The 16,497-nt window shown below is 36.2% G+C and overlaps 1 long non-coding RNA gene across 2 annotated transcripts; it reads left to right on the forward strand.

Moving 5' to 3' along the window:
- Nucleotides 1-1,084: 1,084 nt before the first annotated feature.
- LOC148764610 (uncharacterized) lies at nt 1,085-4,091 on the forward strand. 2 transcript variants are annotated; one of them, XR_016024164.1, is made up of 3 exons: nt 1,085-1,458; nt 3,065-3,150; nt 3,989-4,091. It is a non-coding gene; the product is annotated as an uncharacterized LOC148764610 (long non-coding RNA). The 2 variants fall into 2 exon arrangements; XR_016024163.1 differs by lacking the exon at nt 1,085-1,458 and adding an exon at nt 2,289-2,411.
- Nucleotides 4,092-16,497: the final 12,406 nt, after the last annotated feature.

Below are 16,497 nucleotides of genomic sequence, written 5' to 3' on the forward strand. Positions count from 1 at the left end.
AAAAACTGACCGATGGGGGAGTTAGTGAGTTCAGATTTGGAGAGGATAACGTCTTGATGTTTAAAAATCGAGTTTGTGTTCCTGAGGGAAACCAGTTGAGACAAGCGATCATGGAAGAAGCCCATTCATCTGCCTATGCATTGCATCCCGGAAGCACCAAGATGTATAGGACTATCAGGGAGAATTATTGGTGGCCGGGTATGAAGCGAGACGTAGCAGAATTCGTAGCAAAGTGTCTCATATGTCAGCAAGTTAAGGCGGAGCATCAGAGGCCAGCAGGTACACTTCAGTCTTTACCTGTTCCCGAGTGGAAATGGGAGCATGTAACTATGGATTTTGTTTTGGGATTGCCGCGGACACAGAGGGGAAAGGATGCGATTTGGGTGATCGTAGATCGGTTGACTAAGTCCGCTCACTTTTTAGCTGTCCATAGTACATACTCTATTGAGAAGCTGGCTCAGCTCTATATAGATGAGATTGTGAGGCTACATGGAGTTCCCGTTTCTATAGTGTCAGATCGAGATCCTCGATTCACTTCTCGATTCTGGCCGAAATTTCAAGAAGCTCTCGGAACCAAATTGAAATTTAGCACTGCTTTTCACCCACAGACGGATGGTCAGTCAGAGAGGACTATCCAGACCTTGGAGGATATGTTACGGGCTTGTGTCATTGACTTTATTGGGAGTTGGGACAGACATTTGCCATTGGTGGAGTTCGCGTATAATAACAGTTTTCAGTCTAGTATTGGGATGGCACCATACGAGGCTTTGTATGGAAGGAAGTGCCGAACTCCGCTCTGTTGGGATGAAGTAGGTGAAAGGAAGTTAGTGGGTGTGGAATTGATCGAGCTAACTAATGACAAGATCAAGGTTATACGAGAGAGGCTAAAGGTAGCCCAGGATAGGCAGAAGAGCTATGCAGATAAACGGAGAAAAGACTTGGAGTTTGAGATCGATGATAAAGTTTTTCTTAAGGTTTCTCCTTGGAAAGGTAATAATTTGAATACTTTGAAGTATTAAATCTTATTGATTATACTATCATGATAAATTATGGTGTTTTATTGGATAATGAAAGGTGTGATTCGATTTGCGAAGAGGGGAAAGCTCAACCCGAGATATATTGGACCATTCCGAATCATTGAAAGGATTGGACCAGTGGCTTATCGGTTAGAATTACCTCCGGAGTTAGATCGGATCCACAACGTTTTCCATGTCTCCATGCTTAAGAAATATGTACCAGATCCCTCTCACGTCCTCGAAGCACCTTCGATCGAGTTGCATGACGATTTGAAGTTCGAGGTACAACCTGTGAGTATCTTGGATCGAAAGGATCGAGTACTGAGAAACAAGAGTATTTCAATGGTCAAAGTATTGTGGAAAAATGCTCGAATGGAGGAAATGACATGGGAAGTAGAGCATCAGATGAGGAACCAATACCCGCATCTATTTGTTGAATCTGGTAAGTGAAATTTTGAGGTCAAAATTTTATTTTTAGGGGGGTAGAATTGTAAAACCCAACCCTATAAATACATGTCATGACATACATGCACTGAGTAGCATGTTATTATGCTAGGAAAGCACATAAGAAAAGACGAAACCCGATATCGTACCTAACGGTACACTTGAGTTGATTTAACCTCGAACTAGTTCAAATAGGAATTGTAGGATGAAATTTAATATTTTATAGTTCAGGAATGACTAAAAATGATTGTTCGAAGTTCGAGGGTTCATTTGGGGTAAAATTAGAAATTTTGATATTCAAGGGCAAAATCGTCATTTTGCCACCTAAGATAATAATTTGATCATGGAGTAAAATTTTTGACCAAGATTAACTATTTGGAGTATAATTTAATGATAGGAAGTGAAAAAGTTTTAATTCTGGTGATTTTTGGAGTGTAGGGGCAAAATCGTAATTTTGCCACCCATTGACAAAATTTGCGATTTTGAGAGAATTTTGATCAAATTTGACAAATTGGAGAATGGTATGAGTATAAGGGATGAAAAATATGTCTATGGGCAATTTTTCAATTTTTGGGGCAAAAATGTAATTTTTGACTTTTACGGGGGCAAAAGTGTAAATTGCAAAAATTACTCCACCGAGACTTTGGATGAGTCTGAGAATTTTATCTAAGCTATGAATATATGAGACAAGTGTATGGTGAAAATTTGGAAACAAATGGATGAAATTTTAAAAATGGGCCAATGGGAAAGTGACACATGGCATTTTTTTTAATGAAATAATATTATTTTAATGAAAAGTCAGCCATTTAAACCCAAATTTTGAGGGCTGGCCGGCCATAAGGAAGAAAAACAGAGGAAATAGAGAGGAAAGGAAGAAGAAAAGAAAAACCAAAGAGAAACAAGAAAATTCAAAGAGAAATTCGCGGTTTTCGACCGTTTACGCGTCTAACGGTAAGATTTTTCGATTTTAGCTTGATTCCTACCTTTCCTATGCCTTTATTTCCATTTAGCATGCTTGAGGAGAGAGATCAAAAAGTGATATCAAGGGCTGGACGAAATTCTAGGAGAGAGAAATTGAAATTTTTAGGTTTTGATTTTTAGTTAAATTGATAGTTTTAGTTAGTTAAATGTGTTTAGAAATTAAATTGGGCAAGAAATCATTAAATTTTCACAATACCCACTCTTGGCTGGATGCTCAATGCTGTACAATGATGATGAATTGATTTTATTCTAAGGGAAATGAAGAGAAAATGATGAAAAACGATTAAACGTGATAGAAAAACAAAGTAGAAAATTTACCGAGTTAATGTCCCATTTTTGGCCGAATTTTCCAAGGAAGGGAGTGAGCTGATTTTGTTGTTTTTAGAAGGTTATTGGCTGATATTTAATGGTTAGAAATGTTGGAGAGAGAATGGGATGATTTAGAGCTAAAATGGAGCGCGTTAGCAATTTATCGGGCAAAGTGCCAAAAATAGGTTAATACCGCATTTAAGTCGTTTTAGGCTATTGCATTTCATACCATGCATTAGTATAGGATTTAAGTTAATTATATAGTGATTTAGCATCAATGTGATGAATTGTGTAAATTTTTGTAATGTGTCTAGGAGGAGAGCCTTCCGGAAAAGGCAAAGAAGTCGTACCCGACGAGTAGTGATCGGGGCGCTTAGAAAGCTTTTATTTTGTACAAACGGTGAGTAAACTTATTATTATTGTAAATTATCTAGAGTTTATTTTTAAATGCCCTTTATGTATTTTATGAAATGAGAACGAGATTAAAACGAGATTTTTGATGTTTTAGGAATAAATGTGACAAATAAAAATATATTATATTGATTATGAAATTGAGTAATTGGAGGCTACAAATTGACTTGAAAAATATATATTTTCCTAGGAATGGCTTATGAGAAATGAGTATATGTGGCTATATTTTGTGAATGCATTGAGAAATTTATGTAAGTTGTTTTACTATGCAGGCTGGATAAATAAATAAAAGCCACGTTATATTGTCGAAATTTTATTAAAATTGGTGGGTTAGTCACTGCAGTGACGGGTTTCCGTGGACTGCCTATTAGAGGGGCACGGTAAACCCAGTTATATAGTTACTCCGGTTGTAGAGGCGAGGAGGGTAACTCCTGGGGTAGTATTAGAGTTCACTTCACGTCGAACCCCCACGTGAATGTGTAACTCGGCCAACGCCAAGGAACGGCTGGTTTTAAAAATAAAAATGTGTTTCACGTGTGAATATTTTAACACCCTTGGCGGACTCGGTTAGATGCCTCGGCCAAGGTATCCCCGAGGATTAGTTTTGGCTTGAGCCTTGTTTTTATAAAAGACATAAGCCTTAACAATTGTTTTGGTAAATTACAAATATTTTATGGTTTAAGAAATAAATTGAAAACATTATGAAATGGGTTGAAATTTATTGTTTAAACTTGCCTCCATTTTACTCGCCTTTAGATATTTATGATAATGTCTGTTTACTCATTGGGATTGCAAAATCTCACCCAACTCATTTCCACCCATTTCAGGTTCAGTATAGACTGTAGATAGCTGATCTCATCGAGGACTACTATTGGATCTGCATTTTCCAAATCGTAGGTTCACAGTCCTCTTTACTTTTGTTTATTCGGGGGCCCTCTGGTTATTGTAAATTAAATTAAATATTTTGGCTTACTGTATTTCAGTATGTATAAATTTATTTAGCTTTTACGCTATAAAAATTATTCACGTATAACTTTATAAATATTGTTTTATAAGAAAATAGAATATTTCCCTTAATATTTCTTTTATTTTCTTATTTTATTCAAATAACCGTAATTTCGTTTTAAATGAAGATTTTAGACTTTTAAACTCATTTTGAATATGAATTATGTATTTTGTACTTGTATATTACGTTTTAGCCAGTTTTGAAATTTTTGAGAAAAAAATGACCAAAATACCCCTGTGTGGCGAAAATTTTATTTTGATTGTTTTTGATCTAAAATAGTATATATTCTCTAAAGACTCGATATCTAACAATGATTGCTCACAAGAAAGGAAAGAAACTGATATGTAAGCCTTGCGGGGTTCCGGTTGGCATTCCGGATAATGAGTGTCAATCGGGACGTCGCGGCGATTGTCATGGGCCTGAGGGAGGTTTCGGGTCGTGACAATTCGATTGGTATCAGAGCTTTTGGTTTTAAAGATCAAAGTTTTTAGTTTTAAAGTTGTTTTAAAAATTTACAATATCAGTGTGGCCCCGGATTAAGTTAAGTTAGGTTAGGTTGAATAGAATGCATGCATTTGCATATAGAGCTTAAGGTTACCTAAACTTGCTCGTATTTTTTTTATAGATTACCATGCCTCCTCGACGCGGACGTCCACCTCTCACTAGATCGGTTGGGAGGGGAAAATGTCGTTCCCAACATCATCAGCCAAATATAGTAGAGGAGGAATCAGCTGCATCTACCATTCGGGCAGCACCTGCTGCTGAGCAGGCCGATAGTCCTCCACATCCTCCATCTCCTCAACCACCTACGGGTATTCCCGCCATGCCTACTGAGGCAGCACAAGCATTGGCAGCTTTTTTTGCAGCAATGGCTGGTCAAGCTCAGACTGGTCAAGTTCCACCTGTAGTGCCTCCAACTACTCCTTTAGTTCCACCACCAGTACAGGATGTATCCATTTCCAAGAAGCTGAAGGAGGCTAGGCAATTGGGTTGTGTATCTTTCACGGGTGAGTTGGATGCCACGAGGGCAAAGGACTGGATTAATCAGGTTTCAGAGACTCTCTCTGATATGAGATTAGACGACGACATGAAGCTGATGGTGGCTACGAGATTATTACAGAAGAGGGCTCGTACTTGGTGGAATTCGGTGAAGTCCCGTTCCGCTACTGCTCAGACATGGTCTGATTTTCTCAGGGAATTCGATGGTCAGTATTTCACTTATTTCCATCAGAAAGAAAAGAAGAGAGAATTTCTGAGTTTGAAACAGGGAAATCTAACTGTAGAGGAGTACGAGACTCGTTTTAACGAGTTAATGTTATATGTACCAGATCTGGTGAAATCTGAGCAGGATCAGGCCAGTTATTTCGAGGAAGGGCTCCGTAATGAGATTAGAGAGCGGATGACAGTGACTGGTAGGGAGCCGCATAAGGAGGTGGTACAGATGGCTTTACGAGCTGAGAAGCTCGCGACTGAGAATAGGAGGATTCGGACTGAGTTTGCAAAAAGGAGGAATCCTAGTATGTCTTCTAGTCAGCCAGTAAAAAGAGGCAAGGACTCAGCGATTTCAGGGAGTACTACTTCTGTTTCCGTGACATCTCCTCGACCTCCATTTCCACCATCACAACAGAGACCTTCGAGGTTTAGCAGATCTGCTATGACTGGTTCTGGGAGGAGTTTCGGAGGTTTTGACAGATGCAGAAATTGTGGGAATTATCATAGTGGGCTATGTAGAGAGCCAACAAGATGTTTCCAATGTGGACAAACGGATCATATTAGGAGTAATTGCCCACGGTTATGACGAGCCACGGTAGTTGCATCATCTTCACCAGCTCGCACTGATATACAGAGGAGAGATTCTTCTAGGTTGCCACCGAGACAGGGAGTAGCCATACGGTCCGGTGTGGAGAGTAATACCCCGGCACATCCACCTTCGAGACCACAGACTCGTACCTCGACAAGAGTTTTCGCTGTGACGGAAGATGAGGCAGAAGTCCGACCTGGAGCAGTGACAGGTACTATGTCTTTATTTGATAAAGATGCTTATGTTTTGATAGATTCTGGCTCAGATAGGTCTTATGTGAGCACCACATTTGCATCAATTGCTGATAGAAACTTGTCACCATTAGAGGAAGAAATTGTAATTCACACCCCTTTAGGAGAAAAGTTAGTTAGAAATAGTTGTTATAGAGACTGTGGGGTAAGGGTAGGCGAGGAAGAATTTAGGGGTGACTTAATTCCTCTAGAGATCTTGGATTTTGATCTAATATTGGGTATGGACTGGTTAACTGCACATCGGGCGAACGTGGATTGTTTCCGAAAGGAAGTTATTCTCCGAAATTCGGAGGGAGCAGAGATTGTGTTTGTAGGGAAACGCCGAGTATTACCGTCCTGTGTAATCTCGGCCATCAAAGCTTCGAAATTAGTGCAGAAAGGGTATTCGACTTATTTGGCATACGTGATTGATACTTCAAAGGGGGAACCTAAGTTAGAGAATGTCCCGATAGTAAGTGAGTTTCCTGATGTATTTCCTGATGATTTACCGGGACTGCCTCCTGATCGAGAGCTTGAGTTCCCTATTGATTTACTTTCGGGTACCGCACCTATTTCTATCCCTCCATATAGAATGGCTCCGGCAGAGTTGAAGGAGTTGAAAGTACAATTGCAAGAGTTGGTGGACAAGGGTTTTATACGCCCTAGTATATCTCCATGGGGAGCACCGGTTTTATTTGTGAAAAAGAAAGACGGTACACTTCGGTTATGTATCGATTACCGACAGCTTAACAGAATGACCATTAAGAACAAGTATCCGTTACCGAGGATTGATGATCTTTTCGATCAATTACAGGGAGCTACAGTGTTTTCCAAGGTTGATCTAAGGTCTGGGTATCATCAGTTGAGGATTAAAGAACAAGATGTACCCAAGACAGCGTTCAGGACTCGGTACGGTCATTATGAGTTCTTGGTCATGCCTTTCGGGTTAACTAACGCACCGGCAGCTTTTATGGATCTCATGAATAGGGTGTTCCACCCTTACCTGGACAAGTTTGTTATTGTGTTCATTGATGACATACTGGTTTACTCGAGAGATAATGATGAGCACGCTGCCCACTTGCGTATAGTATTACAAACTTTGAGGGAAAGACAGTTGTATGCAAAGTTTTCGAAGTGTGAGTTTTGGTTACAGGAAGTGGTATTCTTGGGACACGTAGTATCGAGAACTGGAATATATGTTGATCCTAAGAAAGTAGAGGCAATTTTACAATGGGAGCAACCTAAGACAGTGACGGAGATTCGTAGTTTCCTCGGATTAGCCGGTTATTATCGGAGGTTTGTTCAGGGGTTTTCCTTAATAGCAGCTCCTTTGACCCGTCTAACTCGTAAGGGAGTTAAGTTTGTGTGGGATGATGTTTGTGAGAATCAATTTCAGGAGCTAAAGAACCGGTTAACCTCCGCTCCCGTTTTAACACTTCCTGTTAATGGTAAGGGATTTGTAGTATATAGTGATGCCTCAAAGTTGGGGTTAGGGTGCGTATTGATGCAGGATGAAAAAGTTGTGGCTTATGCTTCTAGACAGCTAAAGAGGCATGAAGCAAATTACCCTACCCATGATTTAGAGTTAGCAGCAGTGGTGTTTGCTTTAAAAATCTGGAGGCATTACTTGTATGGTGAGCATTGTCGGATATTTACGGATCATAAGAGTTTAAAATATTTGCTCACCCAAAAGGAGCTTAATTTGAGGCAAAGGCGATGGTTGGAGTTGATAAAAGATTATGACTTGGTGATAGACTATCATCCGGGAAAGGCGAACGTTGTAGCTGATGCCTTAAGTCGTAAGTCTTCATCGTCTTTAGCAGCACTTCAGAGTTGTTATTTTTCAGCATTAATAGAGATGAAATCTCTTGGGGTCCAGTTGAGAAATGGTGAGGATGGATCCTTATTGGCAAACTTCATTGTGCGACCTTCGTTACTTAATCAGATCAAGGACATTCAGAGGTCTGATGATGAGTTAAGAAAAGAAATTCAAAAACTGACCGATGGGGGAGTTAGTGAGTTCAGATTTGGAGAGGATAACGTCTTGATGTTTAAAAATCGAGTTTGTGTTCCTGAGGGAAACCAGTTGAGACAAGCGATCATGGAAGAAGCCCATTCATCTGCCTATGCATTGCATCCCGGAAGCACCAAGATGTATAGGACTATCAGGGAGAATTATTGGTGGCCGGGTATGAAGCGAGACGTAGCAGAATTCGTAGCAAAGTGTCTCATATGTCAGCAAGTTAAGGCGGAGCATCAGAGGCCAGCAGGTACACTTCAGTCTTTACCTGTTCCCGAGTGGAAATGGGAGCATGTAACTATGGATTTTGTTTTGGGATTGCCGCGGACACAGAGGGGAAAGGATGCGATTTGGGTGATCGTAGATCGGTTGACTAAGTCCGCTCACTTTTTAGCTGTCCATAGTACATACTCTATTGAGAAGCTGGCTCAGCTCTATATAGATGAGATTGTGAGGCTACATGGAGTTCCCGTTTCTATAGTGTCAGATCGAGATCCTCGATTCACTTCTCGATTCTGGCCGAAATTTCAAGAAGCTCTCGGAACCAAATTGAAATTTAGCACTGCTTTTCACCCACAGACGGATGGTCAGTCAGAGAGGACTATCCAGACCTTGGAGGATATGTTACGGGCTTGTGTCATTGACTTTATTGGGAGTTGGGACAGACATTTGCCATTGGTGGAGTTCGCGTATAATAACAGTTTTCAGTCTAGTATTGGGATGGCACCATACGAGGCTTTGTATGGAAGGAAGTGCCGAACTCCGCTCTGTTGGGATGAAGTAGGTGAAAGGAAGTTAGTGGGTGTGGAATTGATCGAGTATTAATGAGTACAACATCCGATAAAAACCAAGTGAGTGAGAAATGGTGAAAACTCTTATACTTTTCCTTTTGGACTCAACTTAAGCACTATGAATTGGACCTCAACTCATGATTACTTTTTTATGATAAAACTAATCAAATTCCAACATAGATAAGGAATTGCTAGTTTTATTAAACTAAAGAGTTTTGATATGTTTATTATTAATTATTCAAAAATTAAAAAATATTTAGATACAAAAGTAATTAGTCAATTTTCTAAAAAAAGTAAATAGTTAATTTTTAAAAATTACACATATAATTTTTAATTTTTTCATATTTTATTTGGTTTATATCTTCTCTAGTTTTAAGCAATTTTAAGGAAAGTGACCAATTAATATCATGACTTGACCAATTAATGAATATGAAACTTAAAAGTCTCAAGTCTTCTTTGCTTATCATCGGGACAATACATTTGTCTCTACTTGTAAAACCCGACCCTATAAATACATGTCATGACATACATGCACTGAGTAATATGTTATTATGCTAGGAAAAGCACCTAAGAATAGACGAAACTCGGTATTGTACCTAATGGTACACTTGAGTTGATTTAACCTCGAACTAGTTCAAATAGGAATTGTAGGATGAAATTTAATATTTTATAGTCCAGGAATGACTAAAAATGATTGTTCGGAGTTCGAGGGTTCATTTGGGGTAAAATTAGAAATTTTGATATTTAAGGGAAAAATCGTCATTTTGCCACCTAAGATAATAATTTGATCATGGAGTGAAATTTTTAACCAAGATTAACTATTTGGAGTATAATTTAATGATAGGAAGTGAAAAAGTTTAATTCTGGTGATTTTTGGAGTGTAGGGGCAAAATCGTAATTTTGCCACCCACGGACAAAATTTGAGATTTTGAGAGAATTTAGATCAAATTTGACAAATTGGAGAATGGTATGAGTATAAGGGATGAAAAATATGTCTATGGGCAATTTTTCAATTTTTGGGGTAAAAATGTAATTTTTGACTTTTATGGGGGTAAAAGTGTAAATTTCAAAAATTACTCCACCGAGACTTTGGATGAGTCTGAGAATTTTATCTAAGCTATGAATATATGAGACAAGTGCATGGTGAAATTTTGGAAACAAATGGATGAAATTTTAAAAATGGCCAATGGGAAAGTGACATGTGGCATTTTTTAATGATATAATATTATTTTAATGAAAGGTCAGCCCATTTAAACCCAAATTTTAAGTGCTGGCCGGCCATAAGGAAGAACAAGAGAGGAAATAGAGAGGAAAGGAAGAAAAAAAGAAAAACCAAAGAGAAACAAGAAAATTCAAAGGGAAATTCGCGGTTTTTGACCGTTTACGCGTTTAACGGTAAGATTTTTCGATTTTAGCTTGATTTCTACCTTTCCTATGCCTTTATTTCCATTTAGCATGCTTGAGGAGAGAGATCAAAAAGTGATATCAAGGGCTGGACGAAATTCTAGGGGAGAGAAATTGAAATTTTTAGGTTTTGATTTTTAGTTAAATAGATAATTTTAGTTAGTTAAATGTGTTTAGAAATTAAATTGGGCAAGAAATCATTAAATTTTCACAATACCCACTCTTGGCTGGATGCTCAATGCTGTACAATGATGATGAATTGATTTTATTCTAAGGGAAATGAAGAGAAAATGATGAAAAATGATTAAACGTGATAGAAAAACAAAGTAGAAAATTAACCGAGTTAATGTCCCATTTTTGGCCGAATTTTCCAAGGAAGGGAGTGAGCTGATTTTGTTGTTTTTAGAAGGTTATTGGTTGATATTTAATGGTTAGAAATGTTGGAGAGAGAATAAGATGATTTAGAGCTAAAATGGAGCGCGTTAGCAATTTATCGGGCAAAGTGCCAAAAATAGGTTAATACCGCGTTTAAGCCGTTTTAAGCTATTGCATTTCATACCATGCATTAGTATAGGATTTAAGTTAATTATATAGTGATTTAGCATCAATGTGATGAATTGTGTAAATTTTTGTAATGTGTCTAGGAGGAGAGCCTTCCGGAAAAGGCAAAGAAGTCGTACCCGACGAGTAGTGATCGGGGTGCTTAGAAAGTTTTTAGTTTGTACAAACGGTGAGTAAACTTATTATTATTGTAAATTATCTAGAGTTTATTTTTAAATGCCCTTTATGTATTTTATGAAATGAGAACGAGATTAAAACGAGATTTTTGATGTTTTAGGAATAAATGTGACAAATAAAAATATATTTTATTGATTATGAAATTGAGTAATTGGAGGCTGCAAATTGACTTGAAAAATATATATTTTCATAGGAATGGCTTATGAGAAATGAGTATATGTGGCTATATTTTGTGAGTGCATTTGGGAAATTTATGTAAGTTGATTTTACTATGCAGGTTAGATAAATAAATAAAAGCCACGTTATACTGTCAAAATTTTATTAAAATTGGTGGGTTAGTCACTACAGTGACGGGTTTCCGTGGACTGCCTATTAGAGGGGCACGGTAAACCCAGTTATATAGTTACTCCGGTTGTAGAGGCGAGAAGGGTAACTCCCAGGGTAGTATTAGAGCTCACTTCACGTCGAACCCCCACGTGAATGTGTAACTCGGCCAACGCCAAGGAACGGCTGGTTTTAAAAATAAAAATGTGTTTCACGTGTGAATATTTTAACACCCTTGGCGGACTCGGTTAGATGCCTCGGCCAAGGTATCCCCGAGGATTAGTTTTGGCTTGAGCCTTATTTTAATAAAAGACATAAGCCTTAACAACTGTTTTGGTAAATTACAAATATTTTATGGTTTAAGAAACAAATTGAAAACGTTATGAAATGGGTTGAAATTTGTTGTTTAAACTTGCCTCCATTTTACTCGCCTTTAGATATTTATGATAATGTTTGTTTACTCATTGGGATTTTATAATCTCACCACCCTCCTTTCCACCCATTTCAAGTTCAGTATAGACTGTAGATAGCTGATCTCATCGAGGACTACCATTGGATCTGCATTTTTCAAATCGTAGGTTCACAGTCCTCTTTACTTTTGTTTATTCGAGGGCCCTCTTGTTATTGTAAATTAAATTAAATATTTTGGCTTACTGTATTTCAGTATGTATAAATTTATTTAGCTTTTACGCTATAAAAATTATTCACGTATAACTCTATAAATATTGTTTTATAAGAAAATAGAATATTTCCCTTAATATTTCTTTTATTTTCTTATTATATTCAAATAACCGTAATTTCGTTTTAAATGAAGATTTTAGACTTTTAAACTCATTTTGAATATGAATTATGTATTTCGTACTTGTATATTACGTTTTAGCCAGTTTCGAAATTTTTAAGAAAAAATGACCAAAATACCCCTGTGTGGCGAAAATTTTATTTTGATTGTTTTTGATCTAAAATAGTATATATTCTCTAAAAACTCGATATTTAACAATGATTGCTCATAGGAAAGGAAAGAAACTGATATGTAAGCCTTGCGGGGTTTCGGTTGGCATTCCGGATAATGAGTGTCAATCGGGACGTCGTGGCGATTGTCATGGGCCTGAGGGAGGTTCCGGGTCGTGACACTACTGCTTGTCTTCGATCATGGATAAAAGGAGCATGAATTGGTTGGAAACGATATAAAGTAGTTAATTTGATATGAAATCCAATTAAGCCTTAAATCAATTATGCTAAAGTTAATTCAAGTGGCTGTGATCAATTAGGTTTTGTTACGGATTTTAGGTTTGACTATAATGTTGTTCTTTTTTTATATGTTAAAAGTGCAATACATCCATGGAAAACAGTATTATTATTCAATATGCACCACAATCAAAAGGAAATGAAGTAATAATAATAATGATAATAATAATAATAATAATAATAATAAAAGACTCCATCAAATTAATAAGGTAAATAAGTAATCAATCCTTACTATTTATTGGAATTGTAAATATTGGCGTGGGGGGTAAAAAATACCTGTGCTGAGTGACACTGATAGAGAGTGTTGGAAGATGTGGATAATAACAGTAGTAGATGCAGAGATGAGAGAACAAAAGCCAAGCAACTGATTTAACTAGCAAACTTCTCTACCATTTTACTAAAAGAGATTTACAGTAAACTTTACAAAACAAAATGACCAGCAGCAATGTTAAGCACTCAAAATCAGGCAACAATGTCAGCAAATTGTATGCTACTCACCACTTTTTCTGTACTGTACCCTGTTTTTTAAAGTTGTAATTGTACCACAAAACAAGTACAGAAGTAACTATTTGTAGCAATTTGATTCAAAGCGTAATATTGGTTTTATTTTATTCTCTTCACTAAGGAGACAGTTGTTCCTTCTACGTTTACAATCATAGTGAGCGGAGCTTAAGCTTCCCACTGGACACCAAAATTCTAACAGCCCATAATCATCGAAAAAAATTAGTCTTGCACATAAAGGAATGGATGCGCTTAATTTATTAAAGTCTTTGAATCTATTTCATAAAAAAGGAAAACAAGATCCTTGAATGTTTTCAAGTTAGTTCAATTTAGTTAAACTGGCATGAAGAATGCCCACTAAGGATTGTACGAGGCATTTTTCTTGATACAATACCACAACAGCAGACCAAGGATCTTAGCCTTGCTCAACAAACCAAGCATCTTTATTGCTAATTTATACCCCTGATAAAATTAAGATAATAGCACAGGACCAAGATCTTAATCTATCAACCATCTATGTCATTCTTTTGGTTAGCTTCAAGCAAGACCTTACAATTTGGAATATTCAAATTTTATGGAAATAATGAAACTCTCTACTTTAAGTGACTATAATCTCTATTGACCAACCATTTCATGTTATGTATACTAATGCAGTAAACATTCCAGGTAAAACTATGACCTGTGATGGAAATAGATGTTATACATACATTACACAAATTTCATGAGCTTGCAACTAGAGCAAAATTGGCATAAGTTAATCTGCAATTCTAAAAGGGGAACATGTAAAAATATTAAAATCAGATTTGCACATTAGAACAAATCCAAAAACATGAAAACAATTTTAAAATCACTATCAATTTGTACAATTTCTTTGCTAAGACAAAATATTCTTAATGCTAAATAACATGTATACACCTTATTTCCCTCAATTTTAGTAGGAACATCACCACTAGCAATGTTGAGCAAGCCAAAAACCTTGGACTCTATGCACTACCACAGCAGCGGACCAAGCACTCAAACACCAAATACAAAAAAAATACAAAAAGAAAAAGAAAATGGGAGAGATGGCAGTGACCTAGGATTTTGGGTTGGGATTTGTGATATTTTTGGAGGGTGTGAAGGTGGGATAGCTTGCTAAAGGAGGAAGAGAGAGATCAGATTAGGAAAAGGCTGACAAGAAGTTGGGGTTTTGGGTAGTCAAGAGAGAGATTCAGTTAGGATAAGGTTTTTGAAGGGGGGCTGGTGGTAGAAGAGCCGACAAAGGAAGAGAGAAGAAAAAAAAAAGAAAGAGAGGGATAAGAGAAGGAGAGAAGAAGACGTCGACGGGGAGAACTACCAGAGGTAAAGGAGAAAGGCAAGCAAGATAGAGGGAAGGAAAAAAGAAAAGAAGAAGGAATGAAGGAAAGCCGACTAGGAGAGAGGCCGGCGACAAGGGAGAAAAGAGAGGGAACTTCTTGTGGAAAGAAAAGAAAACGAAGCTATTTTAAAGAGAGGTTAGAGTGCCGGCTAGGTAGAGAGAGAAAATGGAAGAAGGAAATAAGGGAGAATGGAGAAAAAATGGGTTTTATACTTAGGGTTTGGAGGGCTTAAAACTACATCGTTTTGTAACTCACCAAAATCTCTCCCTACTCCATCCAACGACGTCGTTTTCAACTTTTAGGAGGTGGCTGAACAAAGCACCGAACAATGCATTTTTAGGAGCAGATCGTGGGCCAAAACAGTTTGGGCAGGTGGTAGAATTGGTTAAAGTCTAATTCATTTAACATGTGGTCAGAGGTTCAAGTCTTTATCCTAACACAAATTTGAATATTTTAAATTTTATTAATAAATTAAATTTTTTAATATTACTCAATATAAAATATAATGTTATATTACTAATTTTATTATATACATATATTTATGATACAAATTATATGTTATACTTGGATATATATTACAAAATTTGTACAATTAATTATCAATATAATACCCTAAAAAGTATGATAATATATAACTAATAAAATTAATAACTGTAATCATATAAATGAAATTTACTATAAGCTTACATATAAAACATATTAATATATATATGTAGGATATTTTAATATCTCATATACATACATATATATATTAACTTATAAAGTTATATCAATTAAAGAATATAACTTGTACTTTCATATTAATACAATAGGTTATACATATAGATTTTTTTTGTGTGAATTATGCAGGTTTATATATATATATATATATATATATATATATAAAAATATATATATATATATATATTCTATAGCTATGATTTTAATTTGTATACATAGATATAATAAATTAATATATTTTAAATATATTATATTAATAAGTTTATTATAAATCTATCTTCTTAATTTATATATATTAACTAATTACAATTAAAACGTACGTAAAGTATTATTATTTTTTGTTTAATTGATTATTTTATCTTATCATGTCAAACCCTGCTTTGTAAAATAATTATAATGTCATTCACATGCTCGATAGAATGTTTGTATATTTAGGAAGTTCGAAAAATCGTTAAAAGATGGTATTGCCCCTAATGGTATCATTAAGTCGATTAAGCCTCGAACTAGTTCTAATAGGAATTTTAAGGTGAAATTAAGAGCTTCACAGTTCAGGGATGACTCAAAATGGTAATTAAGAGTTCGAGAATCAATTCGGAGTCAAACCAAAATTTTCACTGTCTAGGGGTAAAATTGTAATTTTTCCACTTGCGGACAAAATTTGAGATTTTGAGAGAATTTAGATCACATTTGACAAATTGGAGAATGGTATGAGTATAAGGGATGAAAAATATGTCTATGGGCAATTTTTCAATTTTTGGGGTAAAAATGTAATTTTTCACTTTATAGGGGCAAAAGTGTAATTTTTAAAAATTTACTTCACCAAAACTTTGGAAAAGTCTAGAAATTTCATGGAAGACATGGATAAGTGAAGAGGATTGAGTGGTAGAAAAAGAAAGTAAAAAAGATGGCTAGAAAAAAATAAAATAATAAAATATTCAAAAGGTAAATAAAATAATAATATTTTATTAAGCCTATTAAAAAGGCTTGAAAATTCCAGAATTCTTCATTGGGATGGTCAGCCAGAACCAGCAGGAGAGAGAGAGAAATAAGAACAAACCCTAGAGTGAGAAAATTCAAAGAAAAAGTGTGATTTTTCAAGGAATCAAGTGTTTAAAGGTATGATTTTTCAAGCTTAGCTTAAGATTTATCGTTTCCATGCATTTCTCATCATTTTCCATGGTTGAATCATGTGATTTGA

The sequence above is a fragment of the Theobroma cacao genome, chromosome 1, assembly GCF_053813885.1.
Source record: "Theobroma cacao isolate CCN51 chromosome 1, ASM5381388v1, whole genome shotgun sequence".
NCBI lineage: Eukaryota > Viridiplantae > Streptophyta > Magnoliopsida > Malvales > Malvaceae > Theobroma > Theobroma cacao.